Below are 22,285 nucleotides of genomic sequence, written 5' to 3' on the forward strand. Positions count from 1 at the left end.
GTTTGGCGTACATTTTTTTGTCATCAAAGCGGTTGTTGAAATCGTAATCTTCGACAAATACAAGCATTAGTCATTTGGAGGCCAACGTGGAACAGATGTTAGCATGTGTGCCCATGACGCTAAACGCCTGGGTTCAAATCTCGGCGTTAACATCAGAAAAATTTTTCTGCGGTGGTTATCCCCTTAATAATGCTGGCTACGTTTGTGAGATATCCTGCCATGTGTTCGGACTCGACAAAAAAAGACTAGGCCCCTTATTATTGAGCTTAACTTTAATCGAACTGCACACATTGATATGAAAGATGTATCTCCAGTACCTTAATGGAATGTTCATGGGGAATTTAAAAACAAGCAAAAAGGCATTAAGTTCGGCCGGGCCGAACTTTTGGTACTCACCACCTCGGGAATATTTGTTAAACACCTTTCGCCATAATCCGGAGAAAAATGGATCATTTATGAACCCATTGCGGCTATATTTAAATATGGTCCGATTTGGACCAAATTCGATGTCGAGTGGTCTAATAAATACAATTCACTGTTAAAGTTGTTAAAACAGAATATTGAATTACGCGTTCGACCGCTATCGTGATTTCAACAGACGGACATGGAATGTCAAGACTATCCAGAATTTATATCCTTTATGGGGTCTCAGATCAATACTTCCAGGTGTTACGAACGGAATGACTAGATTAGTATATCCCCATCCTATGGTGGTGGAGCTTTAATGATTTAATGAATCTAAAATATTAAAGATTAACAAAGGAACAAAACCAAAATATTTATTATATGGAGGCCACCGTAGGGCAGAGTTTAGTATGTCCGTCTATGACGCCGAATGCCTGAGTTCGAATACTGGCGACACTATCAGAAAACAACATTTTCAGCGGTGGTTTTCCCCTCCTATGCTGGCAACATTTGTAAAGTACTATACAATGAAAAACTTCTCAAAGAGGAGTCGCACTGCGGCACGCCGATCGGACTCTGTTATAAAAAGGAGGCCCCTTAATATTGAGCTTAAACTTGAATCGGACTGCATTCATTGATACGTGAGAAGTTTGCCCCTGTTCCTAAGTGGCAACATTTGTGAAGTACTATACAATGAAAAACTTCTCTCCAAAGAGGTGTCACTCTGCGGCACGCCGATCGGACTCTGTTATAAAAAGGAGGCCCCTTATCATTGAGCTTAAACTTGAATCGGACTGCATTCATTGATATGTGAGAAGTTTGCCCCTGTTCCTAAGTGGCAACATTTGTGAAGTACTATACAATATAAAACTTATCTCCAAAGAGGTGTCGCACTGCGGCACGCCGTTCGGACTCAGTTACAAAAAGGAGGCCCTTATCATTGAGCTTAAACTTGAATCGGACTGTATTCATTGGTATGTGAGAAGTTTGCCCCTGTTTCTTAGTTCATTGGTAAAATTTGCAATATTTATTATATATTACAAATATAAACTCATCTCGAAAAACCCAGAATGATGATCATAATGTGAGACATAAACCAAAAACAAACAATTTGACCACAATATTCGTGATCATAAATCCGTACTAATTTTAACTGCAAAACTTGAGCATGTGATTAAATCACTTTCCTATATAAAACCCAACAATTGTTTGAAATCATCAGACAGTTGTTCCCATTCTATTGTAAAAGAACTGCACGTATATTAAAAATGAATTTCTTGAATATTTTCGTATTTATTGCCGTTATTTTGGCCATATTCACCGTCCCAATCGATGGCAGAAGGAAGGGCGGTAAAAAAGGTAGCAGCGACAAATATTGGAGGGCAGGGGTAAGTATTCAAGGCTCATTTTTGGAGATGTACAATACTTCACAGGTAACTTTACTTATCTCTTCTTTCTTCCTAATTCTTTGCAGGCCCACGTTGCCGGAAAGGCCGTTGAAGGAGTAGCTGCTGCAGCAGTGCAACAAGCTGGTTAACTTACATTTCTGTAGAAAGTGTTGCTTGCAGGATGATTATCGTACCTTACATTTCTAAATCAAAATAAATGCTTTAAGAATATAAAATTTTTGGTTTTATTAGCAAGTAGCTGAACCGGGTTCACCCCGCTGAGCCTTCTTTCACTCCCTATATTTCCATGGTCGGTACACAGAAAAAAGTTGACCCAAAATTTAAGATTTTTCCTTATTTGTATGATTTAAGCATAGAAAACGGGCAAAAGAACCAAAAATTTAAAATGAAGATGCTATCTTTAAAAATAATTTCCCATTTACTAACGGACCCGATCACCCGTTTCAGATTTCGATCCCTGATTGGTTCTTATATTACTACACAGATGACTGTCCAATTGTTTTTTTTTTGAAAACTTTTTTTATACCCTCCACCATAAGATGGGGGGTATACTAATTTCGTCATTCTGTTTGTAACTACTCGAAATATTCGTCTGAGACCCCATAAAGTATATATATTCTTGATCGTCGTGATATTTTATGTCGATCTAGCCATGTCCGTCCGTCTGTCCGTCCGTCCGTCTGTCTGTCGAAAGCACGCTAACTTCCGAAGGAGTAAAGCTAGCCGCTTGAAATTTTGCACAAATACTTCTTATTAGTGTAGGTCGGTTGGTATTGTAAATGGGCCATATCGGTCCATGTTTTGATATAGCTGCCATATAAACCGATCTTGGGTCTTGACTTCTTGAGCCTGTAGAGTGCGCAATTCTTATCCGATTGGAATGAAATTTTGCATGACGTGTTTTGCTATGATATCCAACAACTGTGCCAAGTATGGTTCAAATCGGTCCATAACCTGATATAGCTGCCATATAAACCGATCTTGGGTCTTGACTTCTTGAGCCTCTAGCGTGCGCAATTCTTATCCGATCAGAATGAAATTTTGCACGACGTGTTTTGTTATGATATCCAACAACTGTGCCAAGTATGGTTCAAGTCGGTCCATAACCTGATATAGCTGCCATATAAACCGATCTTGGGTCTTGACTTCTTGAGCCTCTAGAGTGCGAAATTCTTATTTGATTGAAATGAAATTTTGCACGACGTGTTTTCTTATTATATCCAACAACAGTGCCAAGTATGGTTCAAATCGGTCCATAACCTGATATAGCTGCCATATAAACCGATCTGGGATCTTGACTTCTTGACCCCTAGAGGTCGCAATTATTATCCGATATGCCTGAAATTTTGTACGATGGATCCTCTCATGACCATCAACAAACGTTGTTTATTATGGTCTGAATCGGTCTATAGCCCGATACAGATCCAATATAAATCGTTCTCTCTATTTTACTTCGTGAGCCCCAATGGGCGCAATTCTTATACGAATTGGCTGAAATTTTACACAGGTCTCCAACATATAATTTAATTGTGGTCCGGACCGGACCATATCTTGATATCGTTTTAATAGCAGAGCAACTCTTTTCTTATATCCTTTTTTGCCTAAGAAGAGATGCAGGGAAAAGAACTCGACAAATGCGATCCATGGTGGAGGGTATATAAGATTCGGCCCGGCCGAACTTAGCACGCTTTTACTTGTTTTAACTTAGCATCTTAACCTAAACAAGTAAAAAGGCGTTAAGTTCGGCCGGGCCGAACTTTGGATACCCACCACCCGAGGGTATATATGTAAACCACCTTTCATCAAAATCCAGTGAAAAATGCATACCTTGTGCCCCATAGCAGCTATATCGAAATATGTTCCGATTTGGACCAAATACCAATAAGTACAAGTCATTGTTCAATTTTGTATAACAAAATATTGGTCTTTTTAGTAGCTACATCTAAAAATAAAAAATTATAATAAAAGCCTAACATAAGTCACTGTGCAAAATTTCAGTGAAATCGGATTATAAATGCGCCTTTTATGGGGCCAAAACATGCCAGCTATATTCAAATCTGGACCGATCTGTGCTATATTGCAGAAGTATATCAAGAGGCTTACCTTAACCCACTGTCCCTAATTTCGGGGATATTGGACAATAAATGCGCCTTTTAAGGACCAAAATCTTAAATCGAGAGGTCGGCCTATATGGCAGCTATATCCAAATCTGAACCGATCTGTGCCACATTGAAGAAGGATGTCGAAGGGCCTAACACAAGTCACTTTCCCAAATTTCAGCAAAATCGGATAACAAATATAGCTTTATGGGCCTAAGACCCTAAATCAACGGACTGGTCTATATGGCAGCTATATCTAAATCTGGATTTGGTTCAGCCAAATTGAAGAAGAATGTCGAAGGGCCTAACATAACTCACTGTCCCAAATTTCAGTAAAATCGGATTATAAAAGTGGCACTTATTGGCCTAAGACCCTAAATCGGCGAATCGGTCTATGTGGGGGCTATATGAAGATATAGTCCGATATAGCTTATCTTCGAACTCAACCTGCTTATGGACAAAAAAAGAATCTGTGCAAAGTTTCAGCTTAATATATCTATTTTTGAAGACTGTAGCGTGATTTCAACGGACGGACAGAAGGGCGGACATGGCTAGATCGTCTTAGATTTTAACGCTGATCTAGAATATATACTTTATAGGGTCGGAAATAGATATTTCGATGTGTTGCAAACGGAATGACAAAATGAGTATACCCCCATCCTTTGGTGTTGGGTATATAAAATGAGCTATATGAAATGAATTAAAAGTTCCGAAAGGCATACAATCTTACCCCAAACCCAAAAAAGGAGGAAGAGAATTGCTGCACTTGCGAACATTATAATCTCTGACGACAAATATTTTCCAAGTGAGGAATTTTAAACTCCCAAAATGATCATGCCAACATAATCAAGTGCACATAGGGGAATTTGAGCAAAGTGAGCAGCTGCGACCGCGTTGGCCACTCTCCAAACGTTTTCATTGAGTCTGGCCTCAAAGTACATGTGACTTATTATCAGAAAAATATTTGGAAATTTGCTTTGAAGTCGTGGGCACCTAAAAATTTCGGTCGTAAATCATGGACGTACCAACAAGACTCGACACCATCACATTAAGCACATGTAAACTAAGAATGGCTAAAAATTCATGTTTCGTCTACTCTCACTCACTCACTTTACAACTCACCAGATGCCAATCCGATGGATTTTTATACCCACCACCGTAGGATAGACATCGAAATATCAATTTCCGACCCTACAAAGTATATATTTTTCGGATCGTCGTAAAATTCTAAGATGATTTTAGGATTTCCGTCTATCCCTCTCTCCGTCCGTCTGTTGTATTCACTCTACAGCCTTCAAAAATTTAGATATTGAGCTGAAATTTGGCACAGATACGTCTTTTTGATGCACACTAGTTAAGTTCTTGAACGGGCCAAATCGGACCATATTTGGATGTAGCTGCTATATAGACCGATTTTTCGATAAAGGGTCTAATGCCCATAAATGCTTTATTTTTCATCCGATTTCGCTGAAATTTGAAACAATGAGTAGTTTTAGGCCTCCCTACATCTGACCCAAATATGGTTCATATAGGACTATATTTATATATAGCTGCCAAATATACCGATCTGCCGATAAAGGGTCTAAAGCCCATAAAAGCTTTATTTATTACCCGATTTCGCTGAAATTTGAAACAAAGGGTTATCTTTGACCTCCTGATATCCTACCTGAATATGGATCAAATCAGACTATATTTAGGTATAGCTTCCATATAGACCGATCTCCAGATAAAGGGTCTAAAGCCCATAAAAGCTTTATTTTTTAACCGATTTCGCTGAAATTTTAAACACTTTGTAGTTTTACGTCTTCTAGCATAGGACCTAAATATGGTTCAGATCAGATTATATTTAGATATAGCTGCCATATAGACCGATCTTCCGATTAAGGGTCTGAAGCCCATAAAAGCTTTATTATTTAACCGAATTCGCTGAAATTTGAAACAGTAAGTAGTTTTACGCCTCCTAACATAGGACCCAAATGTGTTTCAGATCGGACTATATTTATATATAGCTGTCATATAGACCGATCTGCCGATAAAGGGTCTGAAGCCCATAAAAGTTTTATTTAGATAAATCCAGATAAAATCAATTCATAAAAGCTTTAGTTTTTAACCGATTTCGCTGAAATTTGAAACATTGAGTAGTTTTACGATCGGACTATATTTAGATATAGCTGCCATGCAGACCTATATCCCTGTAAAGGGCCTGAAGCGAATAAAAGCTTTATTTTTATCCGATTTCACTGAAATTTTAAACACTAAGTAGTTTAAGGCCAGCCGCTATCCGACCCAAATATGGTGAAGATCGGACTGTATTTAGATATAGCTGTCATATAGACTGATGTGCCAATTAAGAGTTTGGGGCTCATAAAAGCTTCATTTATTACCCGATTTTGTTGAAATTTGAAATACAAAATTCAACAGTGATTTATATTTATTAGCCCACTCGATATCCGTGTCGAATTTGGGTGCTAAGTTATCCAATTTTCACCGGATTGTGCCGATAGGGGCTTTTCATATATACCTGAGGTGGTGGGTATCCAAAGGCCCGGCCGAACTTAATGCCTTTTTACTTGTTTTATTTGGGTTATTTTAGAGAGAAAGGTAAGAACTGCCAGTACTGATGAGCTGAAGAAACCTATAGTACGGGAATGGAACAAAATATTGGTATATTACATTCGTGTAGCTCGTTTTTGACCGACTCAGAGCAATAGTCAACGCAAAAAGTGATCATATTGAACACAAATGATGGATATTTGTCTATCGCGCAAACTATTATCAAACAAACTAAACGCTGCAGCAATGTTGGTTGACTTTTGCCTGGCGCCATTTGGGCGAATTTTTTTGTTTTTATACCCTACACCACCACGGTGCCACAGGGTTTTATATAAAAGCTAAGAAGGAGAAGAGGTAGATAAATATACCGATCGACTCAGAATCACTTTCTGATTCGAATTAGCCGTCTGTCCGTCTGTGAGTCCATGTATTCTTGTAATCAAAGTGCATGTCGTGTTTGTTGTCCAATCATCACGAAATTTTGCACGTATCACTTTTTTTGTCCAAGGACGGACGCTATTGATTTTGGTACAAATCGGCTCAGATTTAGATATAGCTCCCATATATATATATCGCCCGATTTGCACTTAAATCGCCGTAGTAACTACAGTTTTCAACCGATCTGCACAAAATTTGGCACGGATTGTTTTCTTACTGATCTCAATATATCCGCATGATTTCATCAAAATTGGTGCAGGTTTAGATATAGATCCCATATATATGTATCGCCCGATTTGCACTTAAATGGCCGTAGTAGCTACAATTTTCAACCGATCTGCACAAAATTTAGCACGAAATGTTTTGTTACTGATCTTAACATATCTGCAAAATTTGATCAAAATCGGTTTAAATTTAGATATAGCTCCCATATATATGTATCGCCCGATTTGCACTTAAATGGTCATAGTAACTGCAATTTTAACCGATCTGCACAAAATTTGGTACGGACTACTTTGTTTCTGATTTTAACATATTAACAAAATTTCATCAAAATCGGTTCTAATTTAGATATAGCTTCCGTATATATGTAACGCCCGCTTTGTATTTAAATGACCGTAGTAGCTACAATTTTCAACCGATCGGCACAAAATTCGACATGGATTGTTTTGTTGTTGATTTTAACATATCTGCATAATTTGATCAAAATCGGTTCAGATTTAGATATAGCTCCCATAGACAAGTATCGCCCGATTTGCACTTAAATGGCCGTAGTTGCTACAATTTTCAACCGATCGGCACAAAATTTGGCATGGATTGTTTTGTTGTTGATTTTAACATATCTGCATAATTTGATCAAAATCGGTTCAGATTTAGATATAGCTCCCATAGACATGTATCGCCCGATTTGCACTTGAATGGCCGTAGTTGCTACAATTTTCAACCGATCCGCACAAAATTTGGCATGGATTGTTTTGTTGCTGATCTTAACATATCTTCATAATTTGATCAATCGGTTCAGATTTAGATATAGCTCTCATATACATATATATTTATATATTGCTCGAATTTATAATTGTAGGGTAGGTGTGGGGTATTATGTAGTCGTCTCTGCTCGACTTTTCGCTATTCCTTACTGGTTTCATTATTCGAAGGAATTGAATTTTTTGTGTTTTTCTTTTCTAATTTTCAATAAAATCAAAAAAATATAATTCTTAGGCATTTATTTTATGCGCCCATATTGTGTGGCCGCTTAATCAAATTATCTACAGAAATGTAAGCTAAGTTCTTTGACAGACTGGCTCAGCACTAACTCCTTCTGCAGAAACATAAGTCAACTAACCAATTTGTTGGACTGCTGCCGCAGCAACTCCTTCAACGGCCTTTCCGGCAACATGGGACTGCAAAGAATTAAAAAAAATGTAAGATTTCCCGCAAAGTATGGGAGTTTTCCAAAAAAGATCTTACCCCTGCTCTCCAATATTTGTCACTACTACCTCTGTTACCGCCCCTCCTTCTGGCATCGATTGGGGCGGTGAATACGGCCACAACAACGGCAATGAATACGAAAATGTTCAAGAAATTCATGTTGACTGTGCGTGTGCTTCTTTTGCAATAGACTGGGAACAATTGTCTGAAGATTTCAAGCAATTGTTGGGCTTTTATAGGTAGGCGATTCAGCTACATACTAAAGAGCTGCAGGTATTAGTCCGGATTTATAATCTGGTACCGGACATTTCTCGGTTTCTATTAATAACACAAAAATTGTGGTGAAGTTGCTGTTTTTAGTTGATGTCACGAATAAAATAGCATTTATGGGTTTTTTGAGATGGGTTTATATTTACAAGAATATTTTGGTCTTGTTTTTCTGTTTGGTTTTAGTATTTTAAATTTCTTAAAGCTCAGAAAGTATGAGCAATCACCATATTATCTAAATAGTTGTGTTTTATCGTTATGTTAATTTGGAAAACCCCTTCAAATACCCACGCCTTGAAATCCCTTAGTCAGTGTCAAATTTCTATTGGCACGAACTGGGGTTTAAGGAGTCTTAATTTGGTAAGTGTAATTTATTTTGTCCACGAAGCGGTTGTCGAAATCGTAATTTACGGTGAATTTAAAAAAAAATTGCCCAAGAATCAAAATTGATCTTTCGGTTTTAAGCAACAAAGTCATGGTAATTCAATGATTAATGTCTCTATGACGGTGAAGTTCTTGATAAAAAGGCTAAAACTAGGATCCTTGCATTTTGGATGTCATGTCATAGCATGGTTTCAATCTATTCTCTTTTATTAATAACTTTCTCATCCTCATGCCAAGGGTCCTAACAAAAGTCATTTTATCTGGGAGCTCATAATCATGTAGACGTTCATTCATCAATGAACTGTCATAAAACAACAACAAAAATTTTTTTGTAGAAACCTGAAGAAGATTTTTTTAGACCCAATGTTTCTTGGTAAAATTTTCTTAAAATTCGATTAAGACAAACGTTTTATCGACAAAAAATTGAGTAATCTTTGTAATACTTTACTTACTTTACTTTAATTGGCTATGACAGATCATTTGTTCCACTAGCCGGACGTTGAATAGCGTTCCAAGCGCTTTCATATTCTGCGCTCATTTTATAATCTCTGACGCCAAGTTTCGAAACTTGGCGTCTCCCACCACTTGATCTTTCCATGGGGCTTTTGGTCTTCCCGGTTTGCGTGTACCACCGTGTTTGCCTTCAAAAGACTTCTTTGCTGGAGCTTCTTCATCCATTCTGACAACATGACCTAGCCAACGCACCCGTTGTATTTTGATACGTGTAACTATGCTACCGTCGCCATACAGCTCATGCAGCTGGCGGTTCATACGACGCCTTTATGAGTGCTCCATTAACGCAAACTGCTCCATATATTTTACGAATAATCTTTCTCTCAAACACTCCAAGCACTGCCTCGTCTGCTTTTACAAGTACCCATGCCTCAGAACCATATAACAATACGTGTTATCTTCGTCTGTTGAGAGGTGGCCTTGTTTCTAAACTGCTTACTTAGTCCAAAGTAGCATTTGTTTGCCAATATTATTCTTTGCTTTATCCCAAAACTGGTGTCATTCGTTTCGTTTACGGTGGTACCGAGGTAGACAAAGTTGTTGGCTATCTCAAATTTGGCGCAGTGTGAATATCTGGTCTAGGGTAGGGGACCAATTATCTCATTAACTTTTGATTTTAACCTCTCACACAGTACCCTCGAGAGTATCTTGTATGCGATGGGGAGGAGATTTATTTCCCTGTACTTGGCACATTCCGTTTTGTCTTTTTTCTTGTGTACTGGACATAGTATGCTGAGGTTCCAATCATCGGGTATGTGTTCTTCTAGCCAGATTGTGCAGACAAGCTGATGCAAACGCCTTATCAGCGTGTCGCCTCCGGTTTTAAATAGTTCAGCGGGTAACTCGTCGGCTCGTGCTGCCTTGTTGTTCTTCAGTCGGGTCACTGTTACTTGGACCTCATTCTGACTAGAAGGTAGACATTCTATACCATCATCAGTGATTGGTTCTGCGGTATCCTCTTCGCCGTCATCGTCGTTCACTAGCAGTTGGGTAAAATGTTATTTCCATATCCTCAGCATGCTATTTGTGTCAGTTGCCAGTTTTCCTTCTTTTTCTATGCAGGAGGATGTGCTTGCACCAAAGCCATCGGTTTGATGTATCATTCTTTGGTAGAATTTCCGGACTTCATTGTGACTTATGTGCATCTCAATTCGCCCACACTCAAGTCTGTCCATTTCATTTTTCTATCTGTGGAATAGACGTTTCTCCTCTCTCTTTTTCTCCCGATATCTCTCCTTTAGTTGCAGTTGCTACTAACTGCAGGATCCATTTTTATGCCGCATTCTTGGCGCAACCACCAAAAGGGTGGTCAAAGGTGGTTCTTAGAAATCGTGTTTTTACTGTAATAAGAGTTTGTTTACAGAATTTGTCCGCAGAAGTTAAAAGATGGCATAAGATTTGGCCTTTGGGAACATAATGCGGCTAGTTTTTTGACAGTCCTACACGCAAAAATATATTTCCTTAAGCTGATATTCTGTTCAGCTTTCTGAATTGTTGTGAAAAACTTTAAACAAAATATCATAATTTTTATACCCACCACCGAAGGATGGGGGTATATTAATTTTGTCATTTCATTTGCAACACATCGAAATATCCATTTTTGACCCTATAAATTATATATATTCTTGGCCAGCGTAAAAATCTAAGACGATTTAGCCGTGTCCATCCGTCCGTCTGTCTGTTGGAATCACGCTACAGTCTTTAAAAATAGAGATATTGAGCTGAAACTTTGCATAGATAATTTTTTTTTGTCTATAAGCAGGTTAAGTTCGAAGATGGGCTATATCCCCAATATAGACCGATCCGCCGATTTAGGGTCTTAGGCCCATAAAAGGCTCCTTCTTACACTGTCATATTGTTCGTGACCTTACCGTCCTGGTTGTTATTGGCCTATGGCAATTTTAGTGTCGGTAAAGATGTTCACACTCGACGTCTTCGCGTTAGCACCACACCACCTCACGCATTCCGTGATCGCCCGGATCTCCGCCTGCAGGACCGTATTATAGTCAGGCAGTCTAAAACAGTTCTCAGTTCATGGTTTCTCAATGTAGACCCCCAGACCCACTCTGTCCTCTGGCTTTGATCCATTCGTGTAACATGATCTTCCAGATGGCTGGTTGTTTTTAGCTTATAGATTTTTTTGTATAGAGTTTGACAGTTGTTTGCGTGATAAGCCGTATAGAGTACCAACCCTAAGCCACAAACGAAATGTTCGCCAAGAAAATTTCTTTTGAAAAAAGGTTGGGACTTTGAACTTTTATGATAAACGCATGCAAGAATTTGTGACAAATACGATTTTTAGGGCAAATTCTTGGAAAATAGTAAAAACACTGTCATATGTTTAAATTGGGCAGGGTACATCTATAACCTAATCTGAATTGAAATTGATAAAATTCTCTAGAATATTCAACAGTCATAAGAGAATCCTTCAAGCTAAAGTTCGTGAGAACCGTTTAACAAATGACCACAAATTTTGCAAAATTTGTCAAAATCAAAAAATAAAACGTTTGGAACATTTTTACGATAAACAAATTACAAATAACTTAAATATACTCGGAAAAAAATAAATCGTTTGGAACATTTTTACGACAAACAAATTACTTTTATTACGTAGTTTTTCTTTCATTGTAACTGTGTTACTTTTGCTATAACACATCAAACGTTAGCCATAAACGTAGTATTATTGAGCGTTACTAACTTTTTAAAGTTTCGTCTTAGAAACAAAAATACTAATATGTCCAATGATAAAAATCCTTAGAGCCACAGATTGCATTCTTTCTTCTGTCAGTTATCAGCTGTTACTTTTAGCTTGATTTAGAAAAAAGGTGTAAAAAAGTATATTTGATTATTTGACAAACGGACGAACATGGCTAGATCAACTTAAAATGTCATGTCGATCAAGAATATTTAGACTTTATGGGGTCTTAGAAGCATATTTCGATGTGTTACAAACGGCTACACCATCCTATGGTGTAGGCACCGTCACATAAACCAATGCAAATTTGCATTGGAAAAGGGGGCGAACTTCTCACATATCAATGAATACTCTCCAATCGAAGTTAAAAGTTATTAAGCTTTAAGGGACTTTCTTTTTATAGCCGAGACCTCAATGCGACACCTTTTTGAGGAGAAGTTTGTACATGGTAAAGTGCCTCATAGAAGTTGCCAGTATTAGATGTTGATGATGTTCTCGCCAGGATTCGAACCCAAGGATTCAGCGTATATGCTAAAATCTGCGCTACGGTAGCCACCAAAATAAACCAATTATGACTAAAACGCCATTTTCATCACTTCATTTCGTCCACACAGTAACTGTCCAATTCACCAGATGCAAACCGTTGGTTTTTCCATTTGGGCCATTTTAAAGTTATATTCCGATCTGGACCCTAAGTCATTGTGTACAATTTCGGCCAAATCGAATAATAATTGAGCCCTTTAGGGGTTCAAGAAATAAAATAGGGAAATCGGATTATACGGGAGCTGTATCAGGCTATAGACCGATTTGGACCATAATTGACATGTATGTTGAAGGTCATGGAAAAAGCCGTTGTACGAAATGTCAGCCAGATCGGATAATAATTGCGCCCTCTAGTGGCTCAAGAAGCCAAGATTCAAGATCGGTTTATGTGGGAGCTATATCAGGTTACAGACCGATTTGAACCATATTTGGCACAGTTGTTGGAAGTCATAACAAAATACATCATATAAAATTTCAGCCAAATCGGATAAGAATTGCGCCCTCTAGTGGCTCAAGAAGAAAAAACCCAAGATCGGTTTATATGGCAGATATATCAAAACATGGACTGATATGGCCCATTTACAATCCCAACCGACCTACACTAATAAAAAGTATTTGTGCAAAATTTCAAGTGGCTAGTTTTAGTCCTTCGAAAGTTGGCGTACCTTCGACAGACAGACGGTCGAACGGATGGACAGACGGACGGGCGACTTAAAATATCATGACAATCAAGAATATATGTAATTTATGAGGTCTTAGATGATTATTTCGAGAAGTGACAAACGGAAAGACGAAATTAGTACATTCCCATCCTATGGTGGTGGGTATAAAAATATGCCAGTATGGATGTGCTGAAGAAAGCCATTGTACGGGAATGGGTCAAAATACCGGTAGATCACATTCGTTTGGCTTACAACTCGTTTTTTTTACCGATACCTAGCTTTAGTCAAGGAAAAGGGGGGTTTATCGAGCAAAAGTAAATGGATTCTAAAATATAGACTACTTACAAACATTTCGAATCAATAAAAAATATTTTCACACAAAAACAATGTGGTCGTTGGAATTGGTAATACTTCTTGCCAGCTACATTGTAGACCATACTGCCAAATAAACATATCGTCATAATGAACTTCTTGGGCACCTGCAGATATTAGTTCTTTTGCCATGTTCATGCGGACTTTCAGTTTGGTTCATATTGATTTGCGGTATTTTGACCTAAAATAGTTTTTCATACCCTCCACCATAGGATGTGGGTATACTAATTTCGTCATTCCGTTTGTAACACATTGAAATATTGATCTGAGACCCAACAAAGTATATGTATTCGTGATCGGCTTGACATTCTTAGTCGATTTAGCCATGTCCTTCGGTCTATCCGTCCGTCCGTGTGTCTGTCTGTCTGTCCGCCTGTCTGTCTGTCCGTCTGTCTGTCCGTCTGTCTGTCCGACCGTCTGTCCGTCCGTGTTTCCGGCCGTCTGTTCGTCCGTCTGTCTGTCCGTCCGTATGTCCGTTTATCTGTCCATCCGTCTGTCCGTCCGTCTGTCCGTCCGTCCGTCCGTCTGTCCGTCCGTCTGTCCGTCCGTCTGTCCGTCCGTCTGTCTGTCCGTCCGTATGTCCGTTTATCTGTCCGTCCGTCTGTCTGTAGAAAGCAGGCTAACTTCGAAGGAGTAAAGCTAGGTGCTTGAAATTTTGCACAAATACTCCTTTGTACTGCAAGCCAATTGGGATTGTAAATGGGCCAAATCGGTCCACGTTTTGGTATAGCTGCCATATAAACCGATAACGGATCATGACTTCTTGAGCCTCTAGAGTGCGCAATTCTTGTCCGATTTGGCTGAAATTTTGCACCAAGTGTTTAATTTTATCTTTAAACAACTCTGTTAAGTATGGTTTAAATTGGTCTATAACTTGATATAGCTTTCAAATAAACCGATCTCGGAATTTGACTTCTTGACCTGCTAGAAGGCGCAATGCTTATCCGATTTGGCTGAAATTGTGCACCAAGTGTTTTATTTTGACTTCCAATACCTGTGTCAAGTATGCTGTAAATCGGTTCGTAACCTGATATAGCTCCCATATAAACCGATCAAGAATCTTGACTTCTTGAGCCTCTAGAGGTCGCAACTATTAACCGATTTGGTTGAAATTTCACATTAAGTGTTTTGGTTCGACCATCAAAAACTGCGCCAAGTATGGCCCAAATCGGTTCACAACCTGATATACCTCTAATATAAACCGTTCTCCCGATAATACTTCTTGAGCCTGTAGAGGGAGCAATTCGTATCCGATTCAGCTGGAATTTTGCACAATGAATTCCACTTTGGTCTCCAACAGCCAAACCATGTATGACCTCAATCGGTTCATAACTTGGTATAGCTGAAATAGCATATCAATTCTGATCCATTATCCCTGGTTTATCTATAAAGAATATCGGCCAAATTCGATCCATGGTGGGGGATATTTGTTAACTATAAACCCTTGTTCTTTAATGTCACCATATTTTTTACAATAATGTCACCATATTTTTTACAATAAAAGCATTGCAAGATATTGCCATGCGTCATATTTTCAAGAACCGATTTTAAACTAACCTCAAGCTATTTTCATTGTCACTCTATTTTCCATTGCCTTAATGAATCACTCTCAAGTGGTTACAGAGACCACTTGCTATGGGCTATATAAAGATAAGCGAAGTATTGGAAAATTATTAAAAATTGTTCGTTTCCAAGGGCAAAAGAAATGAGATTTTTACATATTTTCATCTTAGTTGCCACTTTGTTGGCCATTGTCATATCTCAAAGTGATGCTACAAGCCATAGGGAGAAACTTGAAGTAAGTTTGCTGCATTATAATAAGGCCATTTAGTTTTCCTTGAAGTTTGTATTTTTATTAATATTTTCCTTTAAAGTGGTTGACAGGCAAAGGTGGCACCAGAACGCGATCCTGAAATGGTTGGCTTATAGAGTTTACTACAGAAAGACGTTAATCTTTTTTGTGTGCATTTCTTTGTGGTTTTTAAAAGTCTTGAATTTTAAATGTTTTGTACGGTATAGATTTTTCGTAAAATATTTGGAATAAAAAAAAAGAAACAAATAAGTAAAATTAACAAGTAAAAACTACATATATGATGCTTTGACTTTGCTTACAATTGTAGGACGATAAGTTGCTTTTTGTATTCCAACATACATTGGCATTATGGTCCGAATCGGACTACAACTTGATAAATTGGGTTGCCCAAAAAGTAATTGCGGATTTTTTAAAAGAAAGTAAATGCATTTTTAATAAAACTTAGAATGAACTTTAATCAAATATACTTTTTTTACACTTTTTTTCTAAAGCAAGCTAAAAGTAACAGCTGATAACTGACAGAAGAAAGAATGCAATTACAGAGTCACAAGCTGTGAAAAAATTTGTCAACGCCGACTATATGAAAAATCCGCAATTATTTTTTGGGCAACCCAATAGCTCCAATAGCATAACAGTCCTTATTAATTATTCTTTGTGTGCCTAAAAAAAGAGATACTGCGCAAAGAACTTGACAAATGGGATGAGAATTGCGCCCTCTAGCGGCTCAAGAAGTCAAGATCCAAGATCGGTTTATATGGCACCTATACCAGGTTGCTGACCGATTTGAACCATACTTTGCACAAATATTGGAGAAGATAACAAAACACCACGCGCAAAATTTCAGCCAAGTCGGACGAGAATTGCACCCTATAGAGGCTCAAGAGTCAAGATCCAAGATCGGTTTATATGGCCCATTTACAATCCCAATTGACCTACACTAATAAGAAGTATTTGTGCAAAATTTCAAGCGACTAGCTTTAATCCTTCAATAGTTAGCGTGCTTTCGACAGACAGACGGACGGACAGACAGAAGGACGGACATGGCTAGTTCGACTTAAAATGTCACGACGATCAAGAATATATATACTTTATGGGGTCTAAGACGCATATTTCGAAGTGATACAAACAGAATGTCGAAATAAGTATGCCCCATCCTATGGTGGAGGGTATAAAAACACCTACATTCTGCTCAAATGTCGTGATCAAGTTCTTCCTCGAATTGAAGTAAAATCTACCGAAAATAATTTTTGGTAAAAATTACATGCAAGTTTTGCTCTATATGTCTTTTGCTCCTACATTTTGTTAGTTTTTGGAGGAAAAACATAGAACCAAGCAAGTAAAAGCGTGCTAAGTCCGGCCGAATTTTGCGAACCCACCACGATGGGTTCTGCTAAAATTTTATACAAAATAAATTTAGTTGAAGAGCATAATTTTTTCGACATACTAAACTTCTGTTAAACCAGCAAAAATTATAGCTTCTAGGAACCGAACAAAGATGATCGAGAGACCGGTTTATATGGCAGCTATATCAGATTATAGACCGACTTAGACTGTAGTTGGCGAATTTCTTGGTTGTAACAGAACACCGCATCCGAAATTTCAGCCAAATCGAACAAAAATTGCGGCTTGTAAGGGCTCAAGAAGTCAATTCGGGAGATCGGTTTGTATGGGAGCTATACCGAAATCTGAACCGATATGACCCAGTTGCTTTCCCCAACGACCTACATCCATATTAAGTATCTACGCAAAATTTCAAGTGGCTAGCTTTACGCGTTCGAGCGCTATCGTGATTTCGACAGACGGACGGACATGGATAGATCGACTCAGAACGTCGAGACGATCGAAAGTAAATAAATATTTGATGGGGCCTAAGACGAATATTTCGAGGTGTTACGAACGAAATGACTAGATTATTATACCCCTATTATATGGTGGTCACTTAAACCTAACCTTTCCTAACTTTTACAAAAAACTGCAGATATTGTAATGAGCTCACAATTGCAATTATGTGCAGCCCATGGGCTAGCTCCCATATAAACCGATCTCTTGATTTGAATTCTTGAGTCCTTGCCAACTGCAATTTTTGTTCGATTTGGCTAAAATTTTCCATGCGGTGTTCTGTTTCGACTTCCAACAACTGTGGCAAAAACGGTTCAAATCATTCCATAACCTGATGTAGCTCCTATATACTCCAGTCTCTCGATTATCCTTATTCGGTTCCTAGAAGCTTTAATTTTTGATGATTTTAGCAGAATCCGTGGTGGTGGGTTTCCAAGATTCGGCCCGGCCGAACTAAGCACTTTGCAATAATAAGCTGAAGCGAAACGTTGCACAGTTACAATAAAAGAAAACACTTCATTATAAAAATACTTTGTGTATCGTAAAAATCTCCCAAATGTTTTATTCTTTTGTGTGTAGTTGAGTTTTAAACTTAAATCAGAAAGAAATCATTAAAATTAGAGAAACATGGGCCTATTTGTAATTTGCAAGTCTTTTTATAAAATGTCTACCATTTTGTCGATAAAAGGCTCCCATTAGTCCTTTCAAGGATCCTCCGAAATAAAAACAATTTAGACTTTACTTTTTTATAAATATTTATTTGAAGCTCTCCAATGTAAGCATTGTGTCACATTATTCTCTACAAATAGAGATTTAACCAATTTGACGGACTGCCTCAGCAGCAACTCCTTGAACAGCAGCTCCGGCCACATGGGACTATGAATAGAAATAGAAAGAAATTAGTGAATGAAACTGAAAAGGACCTAGAGACTATCAAACAGATACTCACTCCTGCTCTCCAAGCATGTCCACGGTTACCACCACCGCCGCCACCTTTACGCTTGCCTTCAGTTTGGGCAGTAAATGCAGCCAGGATAACAGCAACGAATACGAAAATGTTCAAGAAATTCATTATGACTCTGCTATTCGTTTACCAAAGACTGCGAATATCTGTATGAAGATTCAGAGAAAATGTTGGACTTTATATAGGAAATTGATTCAAGTAAATGCCCAAATGATTATTTTTAAAGGGCATGAGTTTTTCTATACAAATCTATTTCCGATTTTGTTATTGTGGTTCATCGCATTAGTTTTTCAAATGCGTTACAACTTTTCTGTATTGATTTATTTATAATTGGCATGTGTTTTCCTATGCAAGTCAAAAATAAAAGTATGAACTAATTGCATTGCACATTTCCATATTAGAAAATAATAAAAACAAATCTAATACCCAATAACCACACTACCGATAGCTGAAATATTTTATATATCCATTTCATTTTGCCATTTACTTGAATCGATTTCCTATATAAAGTCCAACATTTTCTCTGAATCTTCAGACAAATATTCGCAGTCTTTGGTAAAACAATAGCCGAGTTATAATGAATTTCTTGAACATTTTCGTATTCGTTGCTGTTATCCTGGCTGCATTTACTGCCCAAACTGAAGGCAAGCGTAAAGGTGGCGGCGGTGGTGGTAACCGCGGACATGCTTGGAGGGCAGGAGTAAGTATCTGTTTGATCGTCTCTAGGTCCTTTTCAGTTTCATTCACTTATTTCTTTAAATTTCTATTTATAGTCCCATGTTGCTGGAGCTGCTGTTCAAGGAGTTGCTGCTGAGGCAGTCCGTCAAGTGGGTTAAATCTCTATTTGTAAGAATAATGTGACACAATGCTTACATTGGAGAGCTTCAAATAAATGTTGATAAAAAAAAAATAATGTCTATATTATTTTTATTTTGGAGACGCCTTGAAAGGACTAATGGGAGCTTTTTAACTACAAAATGGTAGACGTTTTATAATAAAATTTGCAAATTACAAATAGGCCCACGAACTATCTATTAAGCAACTAAGAGGTTATCTTTCTAATTTTAATGATTTCTTTATGATTTAAGTATTAAACTCAACTTCACGCAAGGGAATAAAACATTTGGGAGCTATATCAGGTTATAGGCTAATTTAGACCAAACTTGGCACAGTTGTTGAAAGTCATAATGAAACAAGACATGCTCAATTTCAGCCAAATCGGATAATTAAGGCTTGTAAGGGTTCGGGAAGTCAAATCGGGAGATCGGTTAATATGGGAGCTATACTATATCAGGTTATAAACTGATTTGTACCGTACTTGGCACTGTTGTTGGAAGTCATAGCAGAACACTTTATGCAAAATTTCAGCCAAATCGGTCAAAATTGCGGCTTGTAAGGATTCAAGAAGTCAAATCGGGAGATCGGTTTATTTGAGAGCTATATCAGGTTATAGACCGATTTAGGCTGAACTTGGAACAGTTGTTGAAAGGCTTATCAATTTCACCCTGATTTAGACCGCTCTTCGCAAAGTTATTGGAATTCATAATAGATCACTATATGCAACATTTTAGCCAGATCGGACAAAAATTGCGGTTTGTAAGGGCTCATGAAGTCAAATCGGGCGATCAGTTTATATGGGAGCTATATCAGGTTATAGACCGATTTAGACCGAACTTGACACAGTTGTTGAAAATTAAAACAAAACACTACATGCTCAATTTCAGCCAAATCGGACAAAAAATTACGGCTTATAAGATATCAGGTAGTCAAATAGGGAGATTGGTTTATATGGGAGCTATATCAGGTTATAGACCGATTTGGACTGTACTTGATATAGTTGTTGAAAGTCATAACACAACGCTAGCCGCAAAATTTTAGCCAATTCGACAAAAATTGCGACTTGAAAGGGCTCAAGAAATCAAATCGGGAGATAGGTTAATATGGGAGATATATCTATATCTGAACCGATATGGCCCAATCCCCAACGACCTTTATCAATAGTAAGTACGTGTGCAAAATTTCAAACCTCTAGCTTTACGCGTTAGATCACTATCGCGATTTCGACTAAAGGACGGACGGACATGGTCTTAGACGAATATTTCGAGGTGTTACAAACGGAATGACTAGATTAGTATACCCCCATCCTATGGTGGTGGGTATAAAAACCTTTCTTTTGTTGTAAAGCCAAAAAACTCTTTAATGGCAAAAGAAATTCGTTATTCCCAAACTATTATTCGTTTACCTGGCCAATTATTCCTCTTGTGTCTCTACTACTGGAGAGAAAAGGTGAGTATATGAGCGTATAGACCAGTATGTAAATACCCACACTATTGCACATTAATTTTCACGTACACAAGAAAATATATGATATATGATGTTGTGGTCAGGTGGACTGCGCTAAAAGAGTACACCTACTGTTCAATACTCAGCTTGATCTATAGGATGGCTTGTTTGTGCATCACAGCACAAGGACTACGCTATCTGATGCACTGAATTTAATGCCACACCTAATGTCTCTGGACATTGTGGCTACATCCAAATGCCACATGTTATTGATAGTAAAGCAAAACCGTATTATACAAAAACATTTCCGGATGGTATGGATGGAACATAAAATGTTTGGTTCCGTTTGGTATTAGCCTTATTACCGCACTGGTATTGGTTTTAATATCAACCTGTTATTGGTTTTAGCACCAGACAGTTATTGGTTTTAGTACCAAACCGTTATTGATTATTCCACCACCTAATGAACCAAAAAAACACCATGGAAAATAATTTTAAACTAAATTTATTTCGTTACAAAAAGTAATGTTACACCGTGACCAACCTCAATTCTTTGTATTCAAAAATTGATTCCATATCCATTGATTGCCAGATGTGGATTTCATATAGATACACCAACACAGCATCGTTTTCCACACAAGACTCTCACGTTTTTGATGTGGAATGTCCTAAGAATTTGTACTAATTCCATTTTCGCCGCTTTCGAGTGTTTGAACAGGTTTTTACGCACTCAAATTGTATTACAACATTTTATTTATTTGTTTAACAAATATTTTATAATGGTGTCAATATTTTAAGTACAAAGCTCAACAATATAGCAACAATAATAGCTTCCTTTGTCTGGTATTGAATTGATACCAAATGGTATTACAAATCTTTGCCAATGATACAAACAAAATAATACCAGGTGTATTTGCAAAGTATCGCAAAATTTCAGCAGAATCGGATAAGAATTGCGCCCTCTAGTGGCTCAAGACGTCAAGATCCAGGATCGGTTTATATGGCAGCAATATCAAAACATGGACCGATATGGTCCACCGACCTACACTTATAAGAAGTATTTGTGCAAAATTTCAAGCGGCTAGCTTTGCTCCTTCGAAAGTTAGCGTGCTTTCGACAGACAGACGGACGGATGGACATGGCTATGACGATGACGATCAAGATTATGTATACTTTATGTGGTCTGAGACGAATGTTTCGAGGTGTTACAAACAGAATGATGAAATTAGTATACCCCCATCCTATGGTGGAGGGTATAAAAAACATAAATACCAGAATGGCTACTAAGGTCTTAAGTGTAGTCACGAAGAAACTTACTCCTGCCCTCCCAGCATGTCCACGATTACCACCGCCTCCGCCCTTGCGCTTGCCATCAGTTTGGGCAGTGAATACAGCCACGAAAAGGGGACCTAAGTAAAAATGCAAATACTCTATTTAAAATTGGCATTACATTGTAGTTAAGAAATAGAAAAAGATTATTGGTATTGTGGTCAGTGTTATCAGATTTTCCAAATGCGTTACAACGATTTCAAGTTCTTATTTTCTATTTTTAAAGGGCATGAGTTTTTCTATACAAATCTATTTTTGATTTTGATATTGTGGTTCGAGGTATTAGTTT

The 22,285-nt window shown here is 37.8% G+C and overlaps 1 protein-coding gene and 5 long non-coding RNA genes across 8 annotated transcripts in view; 4 read left to right on the forward strand and 2 right to left on the reverse strand.

The window, feature by feature from the left end:
• Window positions 1–22,285, forward strand: part of LOC106091457 (centrosomal protein of 104 kDa) — a 203,777-nt gene that overhangs the window by 52,308 nt on the left and 129,184 nt on the right. The window lies entirely within an intron of this gene.
• LOC106080476 (uncharacterized) lies at window positions 1,644–2,029 on the forward strand. The gene is made up of 2 exons (XR_001220216.2): window positions 1,644–1,793; window positions 1,880–2,029. It is a non-coding gene; the product is annotated as an uncharacterized LOC106080476 (long non-coding RNA).
• On the reverse strand, window positions 8,111–8,625 carry LOC106080469 (uncharacterized). The gene is made up of 2 exons (XR_001220210.2): window positions 8,372–8,625; window positions 8,111–8,304 (listed from the first exon to the last, which is right to left on the reverse strand). It is a non-coding gene; the product is annotated as an uncharacterized LOC106080469 (long non-coding RNA).
• On the forward strand, window positions 15,391–15,853 carry LOC106080474 (uncharacterized). Its single transcript, XR_001220215.2, has 2 exons — window positions 15,391–15,566; window positions 15,643–15,853. It is a non-coding gene; the product is annotated as an uncharacterized LOC106080474 (long non-coding RNA).
• LOC106080464 (uncharacterized) lies at window positions 18,158–18,724 on the reverse strand. The gene is made up of 2 exons (XR_001220203.2): window positions 18,370–18,724; window positions 18,158–18,296 (listed from the first exon to the last, which is right to left on the reverse strand). It is a non-coding gene; the product is annotated as an uncharacterized LOC106080464 (long non-coding RNA).
• LOC131995700 (uncharacterized) lies at window positions 18,728–19,402 on the forward strand. The gene is made up of 2 exons (XR_009397557.1): window positions 18,728–19,084; window positions 19,158–19,402. It is a non-coding gene; the product is annotated as an uncharacterized LOC131995700 (long non-coding RNA).

This window comes from Stomoxys calcitrans, chromosome 3 (assembly GCF_963082655.1).
Source record: "Stomoxys calcitrans chromosome 3, idStoCalc2.1, whole genome shotgun sequence".
Taxonomy (NCBI): Eukaryota; Metazoa; Arthropoda; class Insecta; order Diptera; family Muscidae; genus Stomoxys; species Stomoxys calcitrans.